The following is a 24643-nucleotide window of genomic DNA, read 5'->3' as shown; positions in this document are numbered from 1 at the left end:
TAGAGACGGGGTTTCACCGTGTTAGCCAGGATGGTCTCGATCTCCTGACCTCGTGATCCGCCCGTCTCGGCCTCCCAAAGTGCTGGGATTACAGGCTTGAGCCACCGCGCCCGGCCGAGAATGCAGTAACTTTAAGAAACATTTGCAACAGGGAGAGTTTACCTGGACACATAGGAGAGGCATGTGTGCTGTACTACAGAATGGGTGATGGTTTCTGGAAAGAGGTTAAGGACATGCCACTGTTCCTGATCCACAACCCAGGCTAGTTTGCTTCCTTCCACAGGCTCCGTCCAGCTACAAGACTCTAACACTAACTCCAACCCTAACTCTCTTCCTATTTGCTTAACTCCCGAGAATGTAAACACTTTCAGGTGATCCCAGGTGCCTTCATTCCCCTGTCCCCCACAGCACATGCATCCATGTCCCTCTACAATCTTTAGCCCTAAGCTCCCATCACAGAAGTTACCAGCCATTCACATTAGTCACAGTCTATATTTGCTGAGTTCATAGTCAGAATCTCCACCCACCAGGATTCCAAACCAAACACACACACACACACACACACACACACACACACACACACACGTATCTTAATTCACTAACAAAAGTTAATGGCCATGAATTTTGTCTTGGTAATTAATGCCATTCCTTGAAAAGAGTATCAACAGGAACAAAACTGCTCCATGCTTCCTTTGTAAGGAGCTCATTAAAGTAATTTGGAGGAGGAGCAAGGGCCCAGGGGTGGCATTCTCCATATAAAAAATATGCTCAGAAGCTGGCAAGGGGGATGCTTGCCAAGGACAAGGCACAGCAGCCATGGAAATATACCACTCAGCTCTCCTTTCAAGAAGAACCTTCTGTGAAAAGTGCAATTAACTGACGGACCCCAGCCTCAGTGCCTTTGTGATCTGCTGAAGGGTTTGGACCACGGACATGCTCTCCCTAAGCGCAGTGGGTTTCTAGAACCTGGCAATTTCTGCTCATCACAGAATACTTCTAAAAAGTAATCACTGCCTACAACTCCCTTTTGGGCTGAAACTTTCTCAGAGTTGCACTGAAGTCTGAGGATCTTCCAACCCAGTGTTCCTCTCCCCACTTCATTCACAGCTGTCAGAACTGCATCATGGTCTGAGGACTTTCTCTGACTTTTTCTACACCCTCTTCTCATTTGTCTTTCTGGGCTTGACCTCTCTTTTGTATTTTTAATTCTTTCTGTCTCTGTATCTGCTTCCTGTAGGTCTCAAACTATCATGCAAGAAAGTGGTGACTCTCTACAATAAGAAGAAAACCAGAAAGGCTAACAGGAGTGTGTTAGGCCATTCTCACCTTGCTTTAAAGAAATATCTGAGATTGGGTAATTTATAAAGAAAAGAAGTTTAATTGGCTCATGGCTCTGCAGGCTATATGTACAAGAAGCATGGTGCTGATATCTGTTCAGATTCTGGGAAGGCCTCAGGGAGCTCTTACTCATGGCAGAAGGTGAAGCAGAAGCAGACACTTCACATGGTGAGAACGGGAGCAAGAGAGGGAAAGAGAGTGGGAGGAAGGAGGTGCCATACGTGTTTAAATGGCCAGATCTCATGACTCCCTATCTTAAGGACAGCACCAAGCCATGAGAGATCTGCCCCCATGTTCCAATCACCTCCCACCAGGCCCCACTTCCAACACTGGGGACTACAATTCAACATGAGATTTAGGCAGGGACAAATATCCAAATTCTGTCAAGAGGAAAGGCTCATTTACCATTTTATCCTCAGTGCCCAGGGGAACGAATAGAACATTTGTGGGCATAAGCTCAGGTGTAGAATCATGTGTGGAGCCCACAATGGCATCCATTGAGACATGAGTTCCCATCTGGTCTCCAGTGGTCAAGCCACCCAGGTCACAGAGTCATCCATGTAGTGACCTTAAGGCCTCTTCATCAGTTACTTTCAAGTCCCTTTTAGAAGGCAGTGAACAATGTTGGATAAGTTGGATGTCTTCCCACTATACTGGGGCCATGGTAAAGCCTACACAGCAGTTTCATGCCCCCTCTGTCTACACACTACGCCACTGCTCATTCTCTTCTACTGATCCTATTTCTGGGCATGGAGACTTTCTGTAAGACTTGTCATAACTTTTCAGTTGTACATATTTTTTAAAAAAATCAATCAGGGCCGGGCACGGTGGCTCACACATATAATCCCAGCACTTTGGGAGGCCAAGGCAGGCAGATCACCCGAGGTCAGAAGTCAAGACCAGCTTGGCCAACATGGTGAAACCCCATCTCTACTAAAAATACAAAAATTAGCAGGGCGTGGTGGTGCGTGCCTGTAATCCCAGCAACTTGAGAGGCTGAGGCAGGAGAATCGCTTGAACCCCAGAGGCGGGGGGTTGCAGTGAGCCAAGATCGCGCCATTGCACTCCAGCCTGGGCGACAAGAGTGAAACTCTGTCTCAAAGAAAAAAAAAATAATCAATCAATAAAACAAATAAAAATCCACGCATTATGTCCATCTCCTGTCAAATTATCAAACCTATGTAATATTTATACAGCTGACACTGTGCTATCATTCAGGTTTCAGCTCAGATGTGACTTTCTGAGAGACATCTTCCATGGATATCTAATCTGATTTGTACCCATGTATCCCATGACCTTCTTTATTTCTTTTTTTGTTTGCTTGTTTTGTTTTTTGGAGATGGAGTCTCACTCTGCACCCAGTCTGGAGTGCAGTAGTGCGATCTCAGCTCACTGCAAGCTCTGCCTCCTGGGTTCAAGCAATTCTCCCTCCGTCAGCCTCTCAGGTAGCTGAGCTTACAGGCACCCACAACCACGCCTGGCTAATTTTTGTATTTTTAGTAGAGACAGGGTTTTGCCATGTTGGTCAGGCTGCTCTCTAACTCCTGACCTCAGGTGATCTGCCCTCCTCGGCCTCCCAAAGTGCTGAGATTACAGGTGTGAGCCTCCGCGCCCGGCCAGAAAGCTGTACTTTTGCCATAGCCTTGTCCTTCATCCACTATTCCATTTGGCTAAGGAAAAGTCCAGATGTAAGCAATCATGCCACTTTCACCCCAGAGGATATTGGTTTTGGTACTAATCTAAGTTCATAGTCTTAAAATTTGTTTGATCACTTATTTTTATCAGTAATCAGTTTTTGAAGAACCTTGCCAATACATGTTTATTTATTTACAGATGATGTGTGTGCCACAGTGCTAACGTATTATGTGCCTTTTAAAATATAAACAAAAATCAAAATATAAACATATAAGATAAAAAATAGAAATTCTGTTTTCTGTTCTCCTCTTTTCATCATCTTGTGTACCCTCTGTGATATGTACAATTCATTTTGAACATCACTAAATAAAGAAATTTTTACCTAGAGATAAGAGGTTGTTGGGAATGAAAAGTGGGAGAGGGTCTAAATCCAAGGGTAGTACAAGAGAATTCTGTGGACAGTAGTAGCAGCAAAAAGAATCTACCCAAATGTTAAAACTAGTACAACGATACAAACCAAAACTAAAGATTACAATATGTAAAGTTTTAAAAGTTTATGAAAGCAAACAAAAAAAGAGAAATTAAAGAGCACTTATACATTGGCTATTTTATTTTCTGACCATGTAACACATTCTATTTTAAAATAAAAAACCTCATATCCATCCTAGCTCTGCTTTTCCCTCCAGAGATAGATCAGAACCACATGAAAGCACAGACAATAATGTGCCTTTACAAGCATCTCATTGATCCTTGAACCTTATAGCTGACTGTGGCAGATGGCTGCCACAATATCCTCCACTCCACATGCCGTCCTCTGCAATGTGACCTTGCCACCTACTCATCAGTGATGAAGTTCCTCTTCCCTTGAACCTGGTCCGGCCTAATGTCTCTCTTATAACTGATAACATACATGAACTCACAGGCAACGTCAGAAAACGTCATCCAGTTTCTGGCCAAGTCTCTCAGAGCATCTTCTCTCAGAACCCGGCTTCTATACTGAGAGAAGCCCAAATCACACAGAGCTACACAGACTGGCTATCTGTCCAGTTGACAGGCCTAGACAAGGCCAGTTTTGAGTCATTCCATCCCAAGTGGGACTTCCAAAGAGTTCCAGCTTCCAACTGCTGGAGTCACCCTCGGGTATTTCAGTCTTCCCAGCTTGAGGCCCCAGAGAGTGTGGAGACAAGATAAGCCAGACCCATTGTACCCTGTCTGAATTTCAGACCTAAGGATTCCAGGAGCATCATAAAACGGTTGTTGTTGTAAGCTGCTAAATTTTGGGATGGTTTAATAGCCGGATACTTCTTGTCTCCTACTCATTATCCATCCTGCCCTTCTTCCTTGCCAGTAGAATCCTGATTTTGTTTAGAGAGCTCTGTTAAAAATACTAAATAGCCTAGCTTTCCTTGCAGCAAAGTATGACCAATTAACACAATCGTAAGTAACAGGAAGTAAGTAGAAGTTGCCAGTTGGAGCTTCTAAAAATAAAAAATAAATTAAAGCTTTTTTAGGAGACAGAGGAGATGGCTACTTTCTATGGCCTTTTGTCTTTTGTTTTCTTTCTGTATCTTTCCTGCCTCACTTGCAGTTTTGATGCCCAGAAGGGAAGGGGCCACCTTGCCACGGGGAGGTTGAAAACCAGTCTAGAAATGGTGGTGTGAAGTGATGGAAATACACTGATTTCATGATGACCTTATGGAGCCATCACACCAGGCTGAACTGTCCACCTTGAACTGCCTGTTACATAAGATGTCCTCCACGTTTATGCAACCTTTGGTTAGCATGTTCTGCCACATGCTGCCAAATATATCCTCAAAAAGACGGCACAGCAAGTAACAGAACCTACATAGATTTTGTTGGGCAGGATCTGGTTTCATGGGGCTTCAAAGGGTCCCATATTTTGTTTAATGCTGCTATCCTTGTCTTGAAATTTCTAATAATTTGATATTTGAATTTACAGTACTATAAGTGAAGTCCAGTGAGACAATGGAGCATGCATATGAGCAAGGGAAATAGAGATAATGAGTGTGTCTGTTTTCTTTGCCTCTCATTTGTATATAATGTTCACAATGCCCCCATGAGCACGGGATTCCAATGGATCCATAATGCACGGACGTTCAGGGAGACATGCACAATAAGGTAAATGTATTATATCTAAGACTGGATAAGTGGGATGAGAGGGAGGCAATGAAAGCTCCAAAAGGCCACTCTTTCTATTCAAACCAGAATTTGCTTTTAATGCAGAAAGAAGACAATGCATTTTGAGAAAACTCAATGACCCAGGAGCTCTATTATTTCATTTCTTATTCATGTTACCTTCCTGTAATAGCTTACCACTTATGTTTATGCTGAAAATGGTGACACAGAAAGCTATAGATTGAATTGTGTCCCTCCCAAAAGTCCTGCGTTGATATCCTAACCTCTAATGTGACTGTATCTCAAGACAGGGTCTTTAAGAGGTAATTAAGGTTAAATGAGGCCAGGGACTAGGAAAGGGGTGGAGGGGAAGTGCATCATTAACAGGACTGTGATCTGTTAAGAAGAGACCACAGTAACAAGAGGAAGCCAGAAATCTCTCTCTCTTTCTCACCACCATGTAAGGACACAGTGAGAAGGTGGCTGTCTTGCAAGCCAGGAAGACAGCCGACATCAGAACCCTACTATGCTGGCACCCAATCTCAGACTTATAGCCTCCAGAACTGTGAGAAAATCAATTTCTGTTGTTTAAGCTGTCCAGTCTATGATATTTGGTTATGACAACTTGAGATAGTTAACACATAGAATGAAAAGGAAATATAGCGCAACTGATAGGTCCTTTTCCTTCAGTCCTTCCTTACTCATCAGGAAGGCAAAAGGACAGAGTACTCACAGATGTAGAAGTAAATTAAAAACAGTTGAATTGCTATTGTTCTGAATTTCTACTGTTATGGTAAGAAGGAAACACAAAAATATATATAAGCAATGAAATCCAAATGGTGTCATTACAGAGACCCCACATAAATAATTAAATTTTCCTATATTTGCATTTACAACCAGCATTGCATGTCATGACAAAGACTATGCAAGAAAGACAAAAGCCTTGCATTTTAGTATTTTTAACAGCACTTTCCCCCACTTTTTATTTTTTTTTCTTTTTTTTTTCAAGACAGAGTCTTGCTCTGTTGCCCAAGCTGGAGTGTAGTGATGTGATCTCAGCTCACTGCAACCTCCGCCTCCTGGGTTCAAATGATTCTCATGTCTCCGCCTCCCCATTGGCTGGGATTACAGGTGTGCGCCACCACACCCAGGTATTTTTTTTTTTTTTTTTTTTTTTTGACATGGAGTCTCATTCTGTCGCCAGGTTGGAGTGCAGTGGCATGATCTCGGCTCACTGCAGTCTCTGCCTCCTGGGTTCAAGCAATTCTTTGCCTCAACCTCCTGAGTAGCTGGGATTACAGGCTCCCACCATCACTCCCAGCTAATTTTTTTGTATTTTCAGTAGAGATGGGGTTTCACCATGTTGGCCAGCATGGTCTCAAACTCCTGACCTCAGGTGTTCCACCTGCCTTGGCCTCCTAAAGTGCTGGGATTACAGGTGTGAGCCACCATGGCCTCCCCCACTTTTTGAATGAGGGTGTCCTACAAACAATGTAGCCATCCCTTTGGCTGAGGAGAGGTTTAACGGGTCCTTGAGACTTGAGGGCCCAAATTTTGCTGACTAAAAAGCCAATGATCCTTGCTATGAAATGGCAAACCATTTGGTCAAACTTCTAATGACCACACTTTGGGCTGCAGACCAGTTGTCAAACCAGGTCTTCTGTTGTATGGGAAAAGGTAAGAAAAAAAAATCACAATGCTAGGGCTTTCTAGGCTTATCTAGAAAATAAAATTAGGCCGGGCGCGGTGGCTCAAGCCTGTAATCCCAGCACTTTGGGAGGCCGAGACGGGCGGATCACGAGGTCAGGAGATCGAGACCATCCTGGCTAACACGGTGAAACCCCGTCTCTACTAAAAATACAAAAACTTAGCCGGGCGTGGCGGCGGGCGCCTGTAGTCCCAGCTACTCGGGAGGCTGAGGCAGGAGAATGGCGTGAACCCGGGAGGCGGAGCTTGCAGTGAGCTGAGATCCGGCCACTGCACTCCAGCCTGGGTGACAGAGCGAGACTCCGTCTCAAAAAAAAAAAAAAGAAAAAAAAAAGAAAATAAAATTAGACAGGGATTGGGTTCTCTACTTTATTTGAGAAGTAGAATCCCAGTACAGAGAGAAGGAAAAGCAAAGTAAGAGAAGCTTAGGAAGGAATACTCAAGGTACTCAATTTCCATGGCAGTGACTGCAGCATGAACAGTCGCAGATACATTGCTGGTATCTAGGTAAGTACATCTACTAAGCAACGGAGACTTCCCCAGTCAGGCTGTATGATGAAATTATGGCTCAGAAGCATCAGTTGGATGCAGGAAAGAGAGGGAATGTATGTGCCTTTCTCCCCACTGCCTCCTGGGACAAAGTTCACCTCATGAAAAGTTCCCTCCCCATTTTCCTGGATCTATCATATCCTCTAGCAGACACCCAGGAAGCCGAATCTCACACCCTACAGTTTGGCATTTCAAGCCAATACAAAGTGTCAAGAGAAGTCAGAGACTCTTGGCTTGTGACTGATTGGCCGCCATGGGGGTAGTTGATATTGAGCTAGCCGCTAAGGGTCTGGGAGGTCAGAGAAGACACATCTGAGATGGTACATAAGGTGTGTCATGTACAGTGGCAGTGTGCAGACTCCTTCTTGCCACTTTCAGCAGTGTCTGAACGAGATAGATAAAATTTGTCTGATTATATTAACATTACAAGGAGAGAGAGAAGAAAATGCCAATTGTTAAGGGAAAGACTCTGTCAGTGTGTAAGTCCATCCTGCATTACTGTAAAGGAATACTTGACACTAGGTAATTTATAAGGAAAGTAGGTTTATTTGGCTCACAGTTCTGCAGATTGTATAAGCATAATGTCAGCATCTGCTCAGCTTCTCGTGGGGACCTCAGGGAGCTTATAATAATGGCAGAAAGTGAAGGGGAGCCAGCGTGTCACATAGAGAGAGAGGGAGCAAAAGAGAGAGGAGGAGTTTCCAGGGTCTTTTAAACAACCAGCTCTTGTGTGAACTCACTGCTGCAGAGAGGGATTCATGAGGGATGCACCCCTATGACCCAAACACCTCCCACCCGGCTCCCCCTCCAACACTGGGGGTTACATTTCAATGAGATTTGGAGGGGGCTGCACTCCAGCCTGGGCAACAGAGCAACACTCATCAAACAAACAAACAAACAAAAAGGCCGGCTCTTCAATAACCTCAAAGTAAAACTGATTAAAGAGGCAGCCACAAAGCTGCAAGCCTTTCCCAAACACCAAACACCTTCCATTAAAAATTATCTGCCAGGGAAAGTAGGCTAACCTGGTGCCAATAAGATTAGGAGGTTCTCCTGCCACTGAAGCCCACTATTCAGAATTGCCTCAAAACAGAAGCAGTGAAGTGAAGAGCCAGGAAGGTGTACAAAGAGCAAGCAGTAAAAGGGAAAGATCTTCAGGTTTAAAATCAACATCTAAACAAGATGTGCTGGCATCACTCTCACAGATAATAAATAGGCTGGATGCCTGCCCAGAATTTTGAGAGAAATTTTGCCCAAAATAACTCCAGGCCCAGCCACCAATGGTCTAAGATTTCCAAGCCCTAAGAACTCCAGGCTCTTGACTTCCACCAACAAGAAGTAGGTTGTGGAATCAGGGCCATCCCACAGGGTTACATCATTCTCAATGCCCTCCTTATATTCAGCCTTGGGGAATAATATACAAGAACTACAGGCCCAGAGAGCAGAGCCAGGGCTGCCAGTCAGCTACCAAGGCATGGAGTCCACCGCTAGGGCAAGAAGGTGTCTTTCTTACTGCCAAGAAGATTTGATGATTGTTCTGGACTGATGTGTCTCTAATTCACCTCTGTTCTGAATTGTAGTTTTATTGCTGTTATCCTCTTCCCCCTCCACCACTGTATTTTGGCATGTGTAGGAGGCAGACAAAAAAATACTAAATTTATTCATTATGGGAGCTCAAGAACCTGACAAATACTTGGTGACTTTGAGCTGAATCCTATAATTGAATGAGACTTTGGGGATGTCAACCTATGCCTGAAAAGAAGGGTAGGTATCAATGTTGCTTACATTCATGCTTGTTGCTTACAAGGGCAGACTGGGACAAGTGTCAATCACTGCCTATGCATTATCCTCTCTCCTGTTCTTCCTTCATTATAGAAATCTATTTTGTATGAAGAATCAATGTGTCCAGTTAAAATATTCAGTCTCCCAGATTGAAATGATCCTGTGTCACTCTCCTGGCCACTGAAAGAGTAATTTTTTTGTTTGTTTTTTTTTTAAAGGATAGGGTCATTTGAAATGTTGAGACAGAGTCTACTGATTTTTCCCTCTGTTTTCCTACTCCCTTTTCCCTGTCTGGAATGTGAGTGTGTTGCCTAGAAGACAGAGGAGCTATCTTGTGATCTTGAAAATGAAAATGACACCAGAGATATGGCAGAATGTTTATGGCAGAGAGGGAAAGTTTAAATATTCTCAACACAAAAAAAGATAAGTGTGTGAGGTAATAAATATGTGCATTACTTTGATTTAGCCATTCTACAATGTATACATACATCAAAAATGTTGTATTATATATATATATATATATACACACACACACACACACACACACACATATACAATTTTTACTTGTCAAAAACAATTTTAAGAGGAAAGCAAAAAAGAGAGAGAATGGACTTTCACAACTTTATGGATAAACTGAATTAAGTATTTTTTATAAGAAGGAGAAATGAACTCCTTGAGATAAAACTGCTGGTATTTGGGGTTGCTATGATGCGCAGCCAACAGCAAACCCTATTTAATGTAGATCCTGAAGTGGAAAAGCATGACCAATAAAGCTTTTGCCAACAACTACAGACAATCACTCCATGGTGAAGTGCAGCAAAGCAGGAAATAAAGGAATAAAAATTTCTTGCCAATTGTTCAGAATAAATCAGAAGACTCCAGGCTGGTGGCTAGATGGGTTCTTCCTTTTGCCAAGTTGATACTCTGTGCATTTGAGTGCCTGAGGCAAACACCATGTCTATATTTATGTGTAGGAGATTCCTGAAGGCCAAAGCAACTTGCAATATGTTAACACGGTATATATTTCATGCAAACCCAATATCTTTGTTGCATATGGTTTGGTGGGGAAAAATCAGCTACGGAATGAAAGAAATTAATATTTGAGTATTGGCAACATCACATTTCTTTTTTTTTTTTTTTTTTGAGGCCTTGCTCTGTTGCCCAGGCTGGAGTGCAGTGGCATGATCTTGGCTCATTGCAGCCTCCACCTCCCGGGTTCAAGCAATTCTCATGCCTCAGCCTCCCGAGTAGCTGGGATTATAGATGTGCACCACCACGCCTGGTTAATTTTGGTATTTTTGGTAGAGACAAGGTTTCACCATGTTGGCTGGATGGTCTCGAACTCCTGGTCTCATGTGATCCACCTACCTCAGCCTCCCAAAGTGCTGGGATTACAGGCATGAGCCACTGCACCCAGGCAGCTATATAATCTTGATGAGTTTTAATACCATCTAAAAGTTAGAATAAGATAACTCATGTTGATGCTTAAATAATTTTATAGCATGAAAACAAAGTTAGAATATATCCAAGTACATGAATACTGAGAGACATGATTCATTGGTGCCACCAAACTAATAATTTACCCTACAAATAAATGATGCTCATAAAGACATTTGAGACAATTCAAGTTGTAGCAGCCCTCGTTCTTTCAACTTTAATAGCTTCACCTTCTGCAGCAATAGAGACCACCATGATAAAATAGTAATTCTCTAACAATTTTCTTTAGATTCTTTCAACATCAAGTACCCCTTTGTATCTCATTCTACATTATAGTGAAGCTACTTGCATTCATATCTTATCCCATTAACTAGATTATGAGCATCTCAAGAAAGAAGAAATTCTCATACTCAGTTTTTTAGTTTTCTACTCCTACTCCCTGTTAGTAGCAAGAGCTCTATAAGAATGTTCCTAGGATTGATCTCAAAGAAGCTTAAAGTCTGTAAATGTCTTAAGGTCTATTGGAGAAACAAGTACAAGGAAACAAAGATGATGTTCATTCAGGAGTTCCAGCTTTTGAACTTGTTCAGTCATCATCACAGCCACTACCTGTTGAACACTATCTCCTCACAAGGCACTCTAGGTGAAGTCTCACTAATCCTTTCAGCAATACTGCAAGCTAAAGACAACATCTCCATTTTAGATGGAAAAATTGAAGCTCGAAGAGGTTATGTGATTTGCCACTGGCCACAAAATTATTAAATTACAGATACTGATGATTAAAATCCAGGTTTGTACCATTGCAAAACCCGTTTTCTTATTACTTCTTCACACTGAGTGCCTGTACTACAAATTTCCAGAAAATGCAACTCCATGCTCAGGACAGACTTCATGAGCATGGATCCTACATAGGGCCCTACTCATAGAAAGGCCCAGGCATGGTCTAATGCTCCACTGTCACTGTTTTGAAACCCATAATAAGTTACGGACAAGAGGCTCTGCCTTTTCATTTTGCACTGGTCTCCACAAATTGTGTAGCTGGTCCTGTTGGCGCTCATATGAGAAGCATTTTGCCAGGTTGCACTTAACCTTTTTTAAACTAAGTTTCTCTTTCTCAAACATGGTGACTGCAAGTAGAATGGTTGCACACTGTGAGTTTCTCTACTTAAAAACATTTCTCCCCAGTATTTACCCCCAAAATATTACCTCAACACATGCATTCCCTTAAGTTCACAAAAAAATTCCCTTCACAAAGTTTTATACATCCCATGATCTTGCATCACTCACCTTGAATACCCTTTTTATTTCTTTACTCCAAGCCAAATCATTTCCAAAACACTCTTTTAATTCCCCTTAATACCGCTGCAAGGGCATGCTTTAATAAAACCCCCAAATCTATACTAGTAAGGAGATAAATTATTCGGTAATTATTCACAACACAAAGAATTATTCACCATGGACTCCTTTAAATGTACACTGAGAGCTCATTACTTGTTTACGAGCCATTAACCACTTGAGAGGTTATGATGTGGAGAGACAAACTGGACGACTGGCTACTCCAAAGCTGAAGTCGGGATTGTGGGGTTTAAACCACTGATTTAGGATAACAGATACCAGGGAAAGTGGGCCAGATGAAGCAACCCAGTGAGAAGAGAGTCCACGATAACAATACAACTTACAACATCAACACAAAGGTGTATTTGAGGCTCAATTCAAGGTGGATACTAAGGCTTAAAAATAGGTGTAGAATTAGGCTGTTACACCCAGAAGGAAATGTTGAGAATATGTAGTGGGATGATCTGTGACGATCTGAAGCTTAGCTTAACTGACTAACCAATGGAAGCTTTGGCCTGAACTACCATATGAACAGTCAGATCTCTACACATCTCCACCTGAGTGTTCTGTGCTGTGATCCCGCTCAGGCTGGATTCATCATCTTCTGATGGTGGGCGGGTGGTATGCCCCAATGACAGGTGAATCTTCAGATTCTAGAGCATCAGCCTTTATCTTCATTGTACTCTGAGTGGCTTTAAGGGCCAGTCCCTGATTCAAAAGTATATGAGACAACTTGGTCCAGGGACATTGGTTTTGAATGGCACATGACATGGTATAGTTCTCCCAAATCCAGTGTCATGATACAGGGCACATATAGTTCAGTACCTATGCCAGGGACAACTGTACTTGGGGAAAGATGGCCTAGAGTAATAAATCCCTCCATACCCATACAGACACCAAACTAGAATCTTCCAAGACATACTAAAGTAAAAGAGAACAGGGATATCTATCTACATGTAAATTCTATAACACCTGCTTACAATCTCCTGTAGGTGTTCTATTTAGTTAGAATAAAATGCGTCCTCCTCATCATGCCCCATCACTCCCGGCCCAGCCTCTCCAGCCTCATCTCTTCCCACTCTCTTCCCATTATTCCTCATGCTGGCCAATTCTGCTCTAGCTACATTGATCATCTTGCTGTTTCTTGGATAGAGCTCGGATCCATTGTGTAGCATTTGCACTTGCTATTCCAGCTGAGTATCCTCTCGGACCCCAGATTTTTGCACAGCTGACTCTTTCATATCATTTGGAGCTCATATCAGATCGATCTCTTAAACTGGGGGGGGGGCTCCCTGAAAAGATATTGCTTATTTATTTGTACATTTATTGTTTATTATCCATCTACCTCCTCTAAAATCTAAGTTCCACAAGAACAGGAACTGTACTTGTACTGTTCACTGCTAAATCCCCATTTTCTAGGATACTGCCCTGGCACATACAAGCAATGAACACATATTTGTTTCGTTAATAAGTACATGAGTATACTATCAATATTTAGTTGCAACCTGTAGTCTAAGTGTTGAAAGCTGATGGACAAAGTAGGGGCATGGCATTGTTAAAACTAAGTAGGGGTGAGATAAAATGGGCCTGAAAGAAGAATGCAGAGAAAGAGAAGAAATGCACTCTTTGCAAAGACAGGATGAAGAAATCTTCAATCAACCAGTGCACTGTGAGGAGCTGCTGGACTGGAAAGGCTTATCCCTGGGGACCTCAGTAAAATTTGGTAGGTACACACTGTGGAGGCCTATGCTGCAGTTGGAAGGATTAGACTACATGCATACATAGCCACATGGATGGATCTTAACAACATAATACAGATCAAAAAAAAAAAAAAGTAACAGAATGACATAGCATACAATGCCATTGACATAAGCTAAAAATACAAAAATATAAAGCAAAAATGTACATTTTACAAGACAACATACAAAAGCACATATATTAAAAACATTTCTCCACTAGCCAGGAAGGACGTTGGTGTCGAGGTTGGCATATCTGTCAAGGACAGTAACTACCATAGCTTCCAGTGCTTTGACGAAACCTCAGATATGTGGCCTCCTGGCCAGGTGTCTATGACTTCATACTGTTGGAACATTCGCTGTATTCCCAGGCTTGCAGCTTTCTATAAGTTTTGTGTAGCTGAACCAAGAATAAAGGCATATGCAGATTTCTACAGAAATTATGATTCCGTTAAAGATCTTGAGGAGATGAGGAAGGCTGATATCTTTCAGGATGCAACGTGATTTTGGAATATAAAGAATTTATTTGGGTTGACTTATTTAGAAGTTTGTCACTGGCCTGTGTTCCTGAACTATAAAACCTGAATATGGGGTCAGGAGCAAGGGGAGGGAGAGCATTAGGACATATACCTAATGCATGTGGGGCTTAAAACCTAGGTGATGGGTTGATAGGTGCAGCAAACTACCATGGCACATGTATAGCTATGTAACAAACATGCATGTTTTGCACATGTATCCCAGAACGTAAAGTAAAATAAATTAAAAAAAAAAACCTAAATGTGTAGGCTAAGAAATACTTTCTCTTGATAAATAAACAACAAATAAAAGAATAAATAAGCATTAATATCAAATAAACATTAGATCTGTGATGAGGGAATTAAAATGAGGATGGGCAAAAGGGATAAAAGAAATTAATGATTTAAATAAAAATGAGAAAGGGCTTGTGCAGACCAATGGCAATGATTTTCCTTAAAGTGACAATTATACTTAATCCAACCCTCTGTACTTGAAATATGAAAGAAAAGAGGAATTTTCTCTTCTGATTCAAGCCACTTTATGTAGGGCACTGAAATTCATGCAGAGGAGTTTGAACTTGCTGAAGTACATAAATGTATCTGAACTTTTCCTAATTAAGAGCGACTTTAGATTTCTCCAGACCAAACCTAAAGATGTATTAAAGATTAAAGCTACTGACTCGGAGGGTGGGAGAAAGGGGACCCAACAGAGATTCAATGGCTGAAAGGGTCATGGTCTGTCCCCATAGATAATCCTAATAAGCCACAAGAAAGAGAATGGAGAAGATTGAAGTACCGAAAAATTGAGGGCCCCACCATATTCAAAATGGAGTCATTTCAACCAGGTTAGAGGCCATAGAGGTAAAGTAACATGTATTAAAAGTCACTTATTTGCCAGGCTTAAGTGTGGTGTTAGATTTATAACACTCATTCACTCATTCAACCAGTATCTACTGAACACATGTTAAGTGTCACGCTTTTTCAAGTCACTGGGGGTACAGAAGTGAACAATCTGGCTCATTTTGATGGCTTATATGAAGTGAAAGTAGACATACGATAAACAAACAAATTGATTAAACAAGAAAAAAATCAGAGATAATTGCTATGCAAAGAATTTTTTGTTTGTTTTCTCTTCTTTGCTATGCAAAGAATTTAAGCTGAGTGACGGGAGAAAAGGTAACTGGATGGCTTTAGGAAGCTAGAGCGGCACAATTATTAAATAACGGCTCTTGGTATTTGCTTGGATTCACATCCCAGCTCCATCTCTGCTTAGTTGGTACCTTGTGCAAGTTACTGAACTTTCTCACGCCTCTCTTTCTTCATCTGTAAAATGGGGATGATAATTTAACTACCCTCATAGTGCTGATGTGAAGACGGAATGAATTGATACACATGCAATGCTAAAGAATAGTTTGGGGCATGTAAGTATTTAGTAAATTTTAATAACAATAATGATGACAATGGGGATGATGATGGTGAAAGGGTGATGATGGCAGTAGTGTAATGACAGTGGTGATGATGACGCTGTAATTGTGATGATGATGATGGTGACAGTGATGATGATGACAGGGGTGGTGGTGAAATAAGCTAAGACATGTTTGACAAGAAAGTAGCATGCAAAAATTTGGAGGAAGAGCACTCCGTGTAGAGGGAACAGCAGATACAAAGGCCTGGATAAACTAAAAGAAATTCAGCATGTTAAAGGAAGGAAGAAAAGAGTTGAGTGTTCAGATAATAATGAGTAAAAGGGAGAATGGTGGGTGATCATGTCAGAATTAGGCAAGGGCCAGATCACAGATAATACATAATCCAAGATAAGGAGCTGGGATTTCATGCAAGTTTGGTGAGAAATCACTGGAGGGTTACAAGCAAGAAAAGTGACGTAATTCTTACAACAACCTTATGAAAGAGGCAATATTGTCTCCGTTTCACCAGTGAGGTAACAGAAGCTCACTGTGATTCAGAAATTAACCAGTATCATATAGTTCTCGACTGGTAGAAAGAAAACGTAAACCCAAGTCTATCAGGCTCTAGTCCTCCACCCCACCAAGCATCATATCTTTTTTTTTTTTTTTTTTTTTTGAGACGGAGTCTCGCTCGCCCAGGCTGGAGTGATCTCCTGACCTCGTGATCCACCCGTCTCGGCCTCCCAAAGTGCTGGGATTACAAGCTTGAGCCACCGCGCCCGGCCAGCATCATATCTTATACTAAGAGGATTCCTGAGTAGTTCTCTTCCTGCTACAACTGGCTTCCCATTAATGGAAACCACAGTCTGCAAACATTTGGCTAAAAGCAGCATGGTAGACACTTAGCTTTCTGTACTTTACTCTCCTTGAGTGTCTACAGAGGAAAACCAGACTCAGCAGGATAGGCATTCATGCATATGAATTGGAGAACACATCAAACTGTCCTTCCCTGAGGATGCCAAACTTCCAGCAACATCACATGTGCATTGATATAACTGGTCCTTACAAACTGCCACCCAGCTCCTAGGACCTGGCAGGCTTTCCTTTCTAATTCACATGTTTGATTACTTAGGGGGGAGTTTCTCCACTCCTAGTTTTTTTCTGCCAACTTCAAGTGAGAGGATAAGGAGAAGAAAAAAGAGAAAGAAATAGAGAGGAGGGTAGGAAATGTTACCAGAGTGATTAGGTGAGCCTGTTAACTCCCAACCTAAACTGGGCATTCGAAAGAACATGTTGTTCTGTTTTGATTTTTAGTTTTAGCTTTGTTTTTTGCTTTAGCACTATAAATAGCTATTATCAGAGACTCCAGTGCAAAGGCTGAGAACTGGCACCAGCTCTATAATGTTATTATGCAGCAGAACGTTTTTACCCATTTCACTCTGTAAACCCATTTTAACTTTCCAGCAATAAATGATGGACAATTAAATTAATAAAGCAGTTATTGATAATATAGCAAGTTGTTTGTTGTGTCAAATAATGTGCTAAGAACTTTGCATGCATGATCTCATTTAATCCCGCATTGTGTAAAGTGCAAGAAAATGGAAAGTGCTGAGGGAATACCGGTAGGGCCCTGAATTTGCTGGTGGGAGCTGAATCGTTTCCTATCCTACCTCAAAAAGTATGTGCTGGATCATTCGTGGCCTTAAGAAACTCTGCTTTCCTCGTTATGTTAGATACTGTTGGGTATTCACAGATTGAGTCTTTCCCTTCAGTGAATCTCAGTCGTAGAGTTACCTGTTAAAGACAAAATGACCCAACTGATCTAAGGAAAGACCCAGTAATGTAGACATCATAGACACATAATCTTTCTCTGCACCACTTTCTAAGTAGTCCTCACTGATCACTGATCAATCTCAAGCCTATACTTGGCATCAGAACTCTTCTCAACACAACCTACTGGTCAACCACTACAATTAGGTAATTCACTTCTTAATACAGTTTTATCTAGTATTTACATCATCACCTGGCCACTAGGAATACAGAGATGAGTAAGACATTAGCTTCCGGGTTCCTTCTCTATTTTTATTGAGAATTTTCTATGACTGCTCATACACCCACTTTCACTGTGGTATTCTATCTCATTTGACAAGTATCTTTTACCCAGAAACAGTTTCATGAGTTGCGTGTTCTCTTTCTCTAGAGTATTAGATGATTGGGTCCACACTGCACAGAGAAGCCATGACCTGATTGGGTATCCTACTACAATTTATCTACAAAGCTCTCCATTTTGACTAGATACCTGTGGTGGATTTGATCATTGTTCCTACTTCTCTACACTTTTCATATACTAGAATTTTACATCTGCCTACATTTTCCAGTTCACTTCATAATGCTTCCAAGTGTGAACAGAGTAGACTATGCTGTTTTATTGATGATGTGGCTGGTCATGAGACTTGCTTTAGCCCATGGAATTAGGAGACATGATACAAACACAGTTTTAAATGTCTTGCCTATTTTGCCTTGCCCTGTAGTACTCCTGTGATTTGCCATAGAGGAGCCTGAATTGCGGAGTTGCTAGTCCAAGGGGAAAGGAAAAACATACAGAACTGGTCTGAACCCTTCTCACAACCTGGAGCCAGGTTCAGTCAATTCCCAGCTGAGTTAGCAAAGTCACAGCTGACCTGCAAACCCGTGAACAAGAAAATAAACGTTTGTTGTAAGCCACTGAGATTTTGATATTGTTTGTTTCACAGTAAAAACTGAACGATACATAACTCTCATTTTCTTACAACTCTTCACATTCCTTTTCTTTCCATTTTTAGGCAGGAGCTCTTACTTTCATCACCAAACAACAGTTTCATCTCTTTGTAAGAGCTGAGTATATGTGTAAGAGCTGTGTACATGAGACCACGATCAACATACAAAAAAAACCCGTCTGAGATGTGGACCCTGACCTGTCCACTAAGCAGTGATATACACTAGTGAGTAATAACACTCACTAGCTAGTAATACACACATTTCCTAATATGAATAACTCAAATCAGAAAATCAAATATTATTACACACTACAAACTTTCTGGTCAGGCAGTCAACAGTCAACTTATTTTATCAATCAGAGTTAAATCAGGCAAGGAATAATCATTATAGCTATTTAAAATAGGAAGAGCTTTACCATAGACAAATAGAGATTTGCATGACCACTGGAGTTCCAGCTGCAGGAGCAAAGGGCAGAAACACTGTTTTTAAGAAATCCAGAAGTGCAGAGATCACAGGAAAGTCACTACCAGAAGTCTCGGCTACATACAGCCACCAGAGTAGGTGATTCTTAAGAGGGCGCTCTAAAGTCATGGGTGAAACATCACCTCTGCCATCACTAATGCTCACACATTTGCTAATAAATGTCATCAGAGGAACAGAGGCTTCTAGTTTTTTTTTTTTTTTTTTTGAGACGGAGTCTCGCTCTGTCGCCCAGGCTGGACTGGAGTGCAGTGGCGTGATCTCGGCTCACTGCAAGCTCCGCCTCCGGGGCTTACGCCATTCTCCTGCCTCAGCCTCCCGAGTAGCTGGGACCACAGGCGCCCGCCACCTCGCCCGGCTAGTTTTTTGTATTTTTTAGTAGAGACGGGGTTTCACCGTGTTCGCCAGGATGGTCTCGATCTCCTGACCTCGTTATCCGCCCGTCTCGGCCTCCCAAAGTGCTGGGATTACAGGCTTGAGCCACCGCGCCCGGCCGCTTCTAGTTTTTTTTTAACCTTCCATATTTTACATAAGAACCTCTCATTGATGATATCTACTAGATTCTGTAGACAAGGGAGTCCAGGCTTCAGGTTTACACCTTCTAATACAGGGAAGAAAGAGTTTAGAAGGGAAGGGATGAGACCTAGCGTCAACAAATAATATCACTCATACTTATTAATACCCCACCCTAGTTTGGGCTCTGTATCAAAGCCTAGAGACTCAGGGCTAAACAAGCCAGGTGCAGGCCCTACCTTCATAGAACACACAGTCCTAGGGCAATTTTGCTCAAAAGCAATTAAAACCTGGTAAATATCAAGGATAATTACAATATAATGTGGTATTCACAGAGCATTAAGGAAATAGAGAGGAGGTCATTCCTACCTACCTAATGGGATAGGCAAAGGGAGAACAGAAAATTTTCTCCTTCAGCCACATTCACACACACACATACAAGCACACACACACAAGCCCACAAGTTACCATGTGTCTCTGAGGACAAGGATGCAGAAGGGGAGAAGTAAAGGGAGTTCCGGAGAGTTTGGAGTTTGTTACCATAAAAGCCCTTGTTGTTAGAACTAGCTGCCCCAAATCCAAAGCTTATTATTGAGAGCAACATCCAGCATCAATTTTATTTTTTAAAAACTTTGAGGTTATCACAGTATACTACAGGAGCCTGGGAGGGAGCCAACTTCTGAGCTTTCAGTTTAAAGACACCTGCTTTCTGAAATGTATTAATGCAACCCGGGCGGTCCCATGCTAACCCACTGTGCAGGTACTTTAAATTAAGCGTGTGTGTGTGTGTGTGTGTGTGTGTGTAGCATGAAGGGTTTTCCCTCATCCCTTTTCAATTTTTTCCTATTCTCATGATTTACTTTCAAGCCCTAACACTTTCAAGAAGTCCTAGGGTGCTATATGTTAATAAAAGCATCTCCAATTCGACAGTGGTTGGATAGGCAGTAAATTAATTGGAAATTGTACAAAACCAAGCTTTAACAAAATCCCTGCCAACTCTACTGTTGTTATTTCCTTGCCAAACAGGATTGTTAAGTTTTAAGCACAGTTCAGATATTATAGAGTCACAAGAATTCAGTTTCATTTAACTACATCTTTTCTGATTAACCCCTCACACTCCACCCTAGAAGTGTAGCAGCCACCCTGGCTGGAATGGAGGATATAAGGCTTGCATTTTCCAGGGAGTCTGCATGTATATACGGTTAGACAGATTCATACCTAGCCGGGCACAGGGTGTACACCTGTAGTCCTAGCTACTCAGGAGGCTGAAGCAGGAGGACTGCTTGAGCCCAGGGGTTCAAGTTCAGCTTGGGCAACATAGCAGGATCTTGTCTCTCAAGAGAAAAAAAAAAAAATGCCTGCGTCAGGCCAGGTGCGGTGGCTCGCCTTTAATCCCAGCACCTTGGGAGGCTGAGGCGGGCGGATCATGAGGTCAGGAGATTGAGACCATCCTGGCTAACACAGTAAAAGCCCGTCTGCTAAAAATACAAAAAAAATTGGCTGGGCATGGTGGCAGGCACCTGTATTCCCAGCTATTCAGGAGGCTGAGGCAGGAGAATGGCATGAACCCGGGAGGCAGAGGTTGCAGTGAGCCGAGATCACACCACTGCACTCCAGCCTGGGCAACACAGCAAGACTCTGTCTAAAAAAAAAAAAAAAAGAAAAAAGAAAAAACAATGACTGTGTCAAATCAATTTACCTGAGCTCTCATATGAACAAAGGAAAGCAAATTTAACACTTACTATGACAAAAATTCAACTCAGATTGCCTTAAGCAAAAGAGGAAATTCATGATCTTCTGTTACAAAGCAGCCCAGAGATTTCTTGCTTTAGGCATGTCTGGATCCAGGACTCACACAGTGTCAGCGGGAATCTGTCTCTCAGCTCTGCTTCCTCCTGTGTTGGTTTATTATAAAGCAAGGGCAAGTCAGAAGCTCCAGGCTTTCAATCTAACAGATCAGTACCGCCAGGGAAAGAGAATACCTTCTTCCAGTAGTTCCAGCTGAACTCCTAGGACCTGGGCTCATTACACTAACTTGAGTTGCAATCTGTTCCTGACTCAACTGTGTACAAGGGAATTAATGGAGTACTCTGGCCAGGCCTAGGTCACTTGTGCCTCACCCGAGTCAGCCTCCCCAGAACTACATAGACAGAGGGATTCAAATACATACTCCCCAGAAGGTATCTGCTACCTTTCTTTAAAATGATAGTGGCCAACCATGCACCCCATAAATACGTATAATTATTTTGTACCCTTTAAAATTTTTTAAATAACAGTAGTTAACTACTATTTAATAGTTAATTATGTCCCAGATGCTGTGCTGAGTACCAGGAAAGCATTATCTAACTTAGTCCTCATGTTCCTCCTACAAAGTAGATATTCTAATTATTCCCATTTTAATGATAAGCAAAGACCTTGATTCCTTCCTCCAAAGTATCCACTTCTTTCAGGCTGTCATTGCTCTCTTCCACATCTAGATCATATCTATTTCAGCAAAGAAACGGTAACACCTCAGTAAAAACTCAGTTTGATAAATCGGCTCTCTCAAGACAATGTGCACCTTAACTGCCCCTCAAGCAGGGCAATGCAGCATGTTTTCCTCTGTTAAAGGAATTCTCAGCATCAGCAGGACCAGCATTTGGAAAGTGGCTATGGTGAGGAGTCAGTCCCTGAGATCCCACAGTGCAGAGTTTTACCTCCCTAAAAAGGCAGGACCTGGCCGGCCATGGTGGCTCACGTCTATAATCCCAGCACTCTGGGAGGCAGAGGTGGGCGGATCACGAAGTCATGAGATGGAGATCATCCTGGCGAACGCAGTGAAACTCCGTCTCTATTAAATATACAAAAAAAATTAGTCGGGTGTGGTGGCGGGTGCCTATAGTCCCAGCTACTTGGGAGGCTGAGGCAGGAGAATGGCGTGAATCTGGGGGGCGGAGCTTGCATCCAGCCGAGATCGCGCCACTGCACTCCAGCCTGGGCAATAGAGCAAGACTCCATCCCAAAAAAAAAAAAAAAAAAAAAAAAAGGTAGGACCTGTGTTTTTATCAATGAGATAATTGAACTGGGTAGAAAAGAGTGTGGGGGGAGGGGAATTAAAATACAGAAAGGCCAATGACTTAAATGCTGCCTGAGACAGACCACATTCAGATTAACAAAGCGGATATGTGTTGAAGGCATTCAGACTTGTAGCCAGACCTCACTGAAAAGAAACCAAACACAGCATGGGCAGGCAGAGATTTATGCAAAAGAGATTGGGGCACTTGGTTTATAAATTAACTACATATGACAGAAAATGAACCTCCTTTATTCTTGTGCATCATTTTAAAAGTTACTTCACTGACAAGAAGTAATTTGAGCATATCTGCTCAGAGGTCTGACTTATTTAAAGGGAGATACACACATATGCAATGGTGAAGGTATAACTACATGAATTCACTTGTTGAATTAGACATAGAAATTTGGTAGAATGTCTTCAAGTGAACTAGAGACCTAAATGTAGAAAAACTCCAAAGTGATAATAAAAGAAATGATTGGTGAATATATTAAGTCCTGGAGGTTGGAAAACTTTCTTAACTAACATTTTAAAAAGCAAGTCTTTTTTTAAAGACTGTTTAAAAAGATTATCTGACTAGATCAAAATTTAAAATGTCAGGAAGGGATCCAGTTTCAGCTTTCTACATATGGCTAGCCAGTTTCTCCAGCACCATTTATTAAATAGGGAATCCTTTCCTCATTTCTTGTTTTTGTCAGGTTTGTCAAAGATCAGATGGTTATAGATGTGTGGTATTATTTCTAAGGGCTCTGTTCTGTTCCATTGGTCAATATCTCTGTTTTGGTACCGGTATCATGCTGTTTTGGTTACTATAGCTTTGTAGTATAGTTTGAAGTCAGGTAGCATGATGCCTCCAGCTTTGTTCTTTGGGCTTAGGATTGTCTTGGCAATGAGGGCTCTTTTTTGGCTCCATATGAACTTTAAAGTAGTTTTTTCCAATTCTGTGAAGAAAGTCATTGGTAGCTTGATGGGGATGGCATTGAATTTATAAATTACCTTGGGCAGTATGGCCATTTTCATGATATCAATTCTTCCTCTCCATGAGCATGGAATGTTCTTCCATGTGTTTGTGTCCTCTTTTATTTCATTGAGCAGTGGTTGGTAGTTCTCCTTGAAGAGGTCCTTCACATCCCTTGTAAGTTGGATTCCTAGGTACTTTATTCTCTTTGAAGCAATTGTGAATGGGAGTTCACTCATGATTTGGCTCTCCGTTTGTCTGTTATATAGCAATGCTTGTGATTTTTGCACATTGATTTTGTATCCTGAGACTTTGCTGAAGTTGCTTATCAGCTTAAGGAGATTTGGGGCTGAGACGATGCGGTTTTCTAAATATACAATCATGTCATCTGCAAACAGGGACAATTTGACTTCCTCTTTTCCTAATTAAATACCCTTCATTTCTTTCTCCTGCCTGATTGCCCTGGCCAGAACTTCCAACACTATGTTGAATAGGAGGGGTGAGAGAGGGCATCCCGGTCTTGTGCCAGTTTTCAAAGGGAATGCTTGCAGTTTTTGCCCATTCAATATGACATTGGCTGTAGGTTTGTCATAAATAGCTCTTATTATTTTGAGATACGTCCCATCAATACCTAATTTATTGAGAGTTTTTAGCATGAAGGGCTGTTGAATTTTGTCAAAGGCCTTTTCTGACAAAACACAAAATAAACAAAGTTTAAAGGTATATATAAACTAAAAAAATTTACATAACATAAATATATACATAACAGGAGGTAAATGTCTACAGTATACACAGAACTCTTATAGATTAACCATACAAGCAAATGATAGAAAAATGGGCAAAAATGCAAACAAAATTCATGAAATAGGAACTATGAATTATTAATAAAAATATAAAAACATGTATAGTTTTACTGTAACCAAAGAAATGCAAATTGAAACAATGACAAAATGCTGTTCTTATTAGATTAGCCAAAAGCGTTAAGGTGTGATAAAATCAAGTATTAGTGAGGATATGGGGAAATGGGTACTGTCACACATTGCAGGTAGGATCATCAATTTTTATAGTCACATCAGGCAGCAATTTAGCAGTACCAATTAGAATTTAAAATGCTCATATCTACATCCAAAAAAAAAGGTGTATAAAAATATTTATTATAGCATTGTCAGTAATTCAAAATATTAGAGACAGTTTATTATCTATTGGTAGGAAAATGGTTAATTAAACTATGCCATGTCTAAATTTTGGAATCATATGCAGTAGTTTTTAACAATAAAGAATAGCCATAAGGGGGGACATAGAATTAG

The sequence above is a fragment of the Theropithecus gelada genome, chromosome 14 (genome assembly GCF_003255815.1).
Source record: "Theropithecus gelada isolate Dixy chromosome 14, Tgel_1.0, whole genome shotgun sequence".
NCBI lineage: Eukaryota > Metazoa > Chordata > Mammalia > Primates > Cercopithecidae > Theropithecus > Theropithecus gelada.
This window is presented reverse-complemented; position numbering follows the sequence as displayed.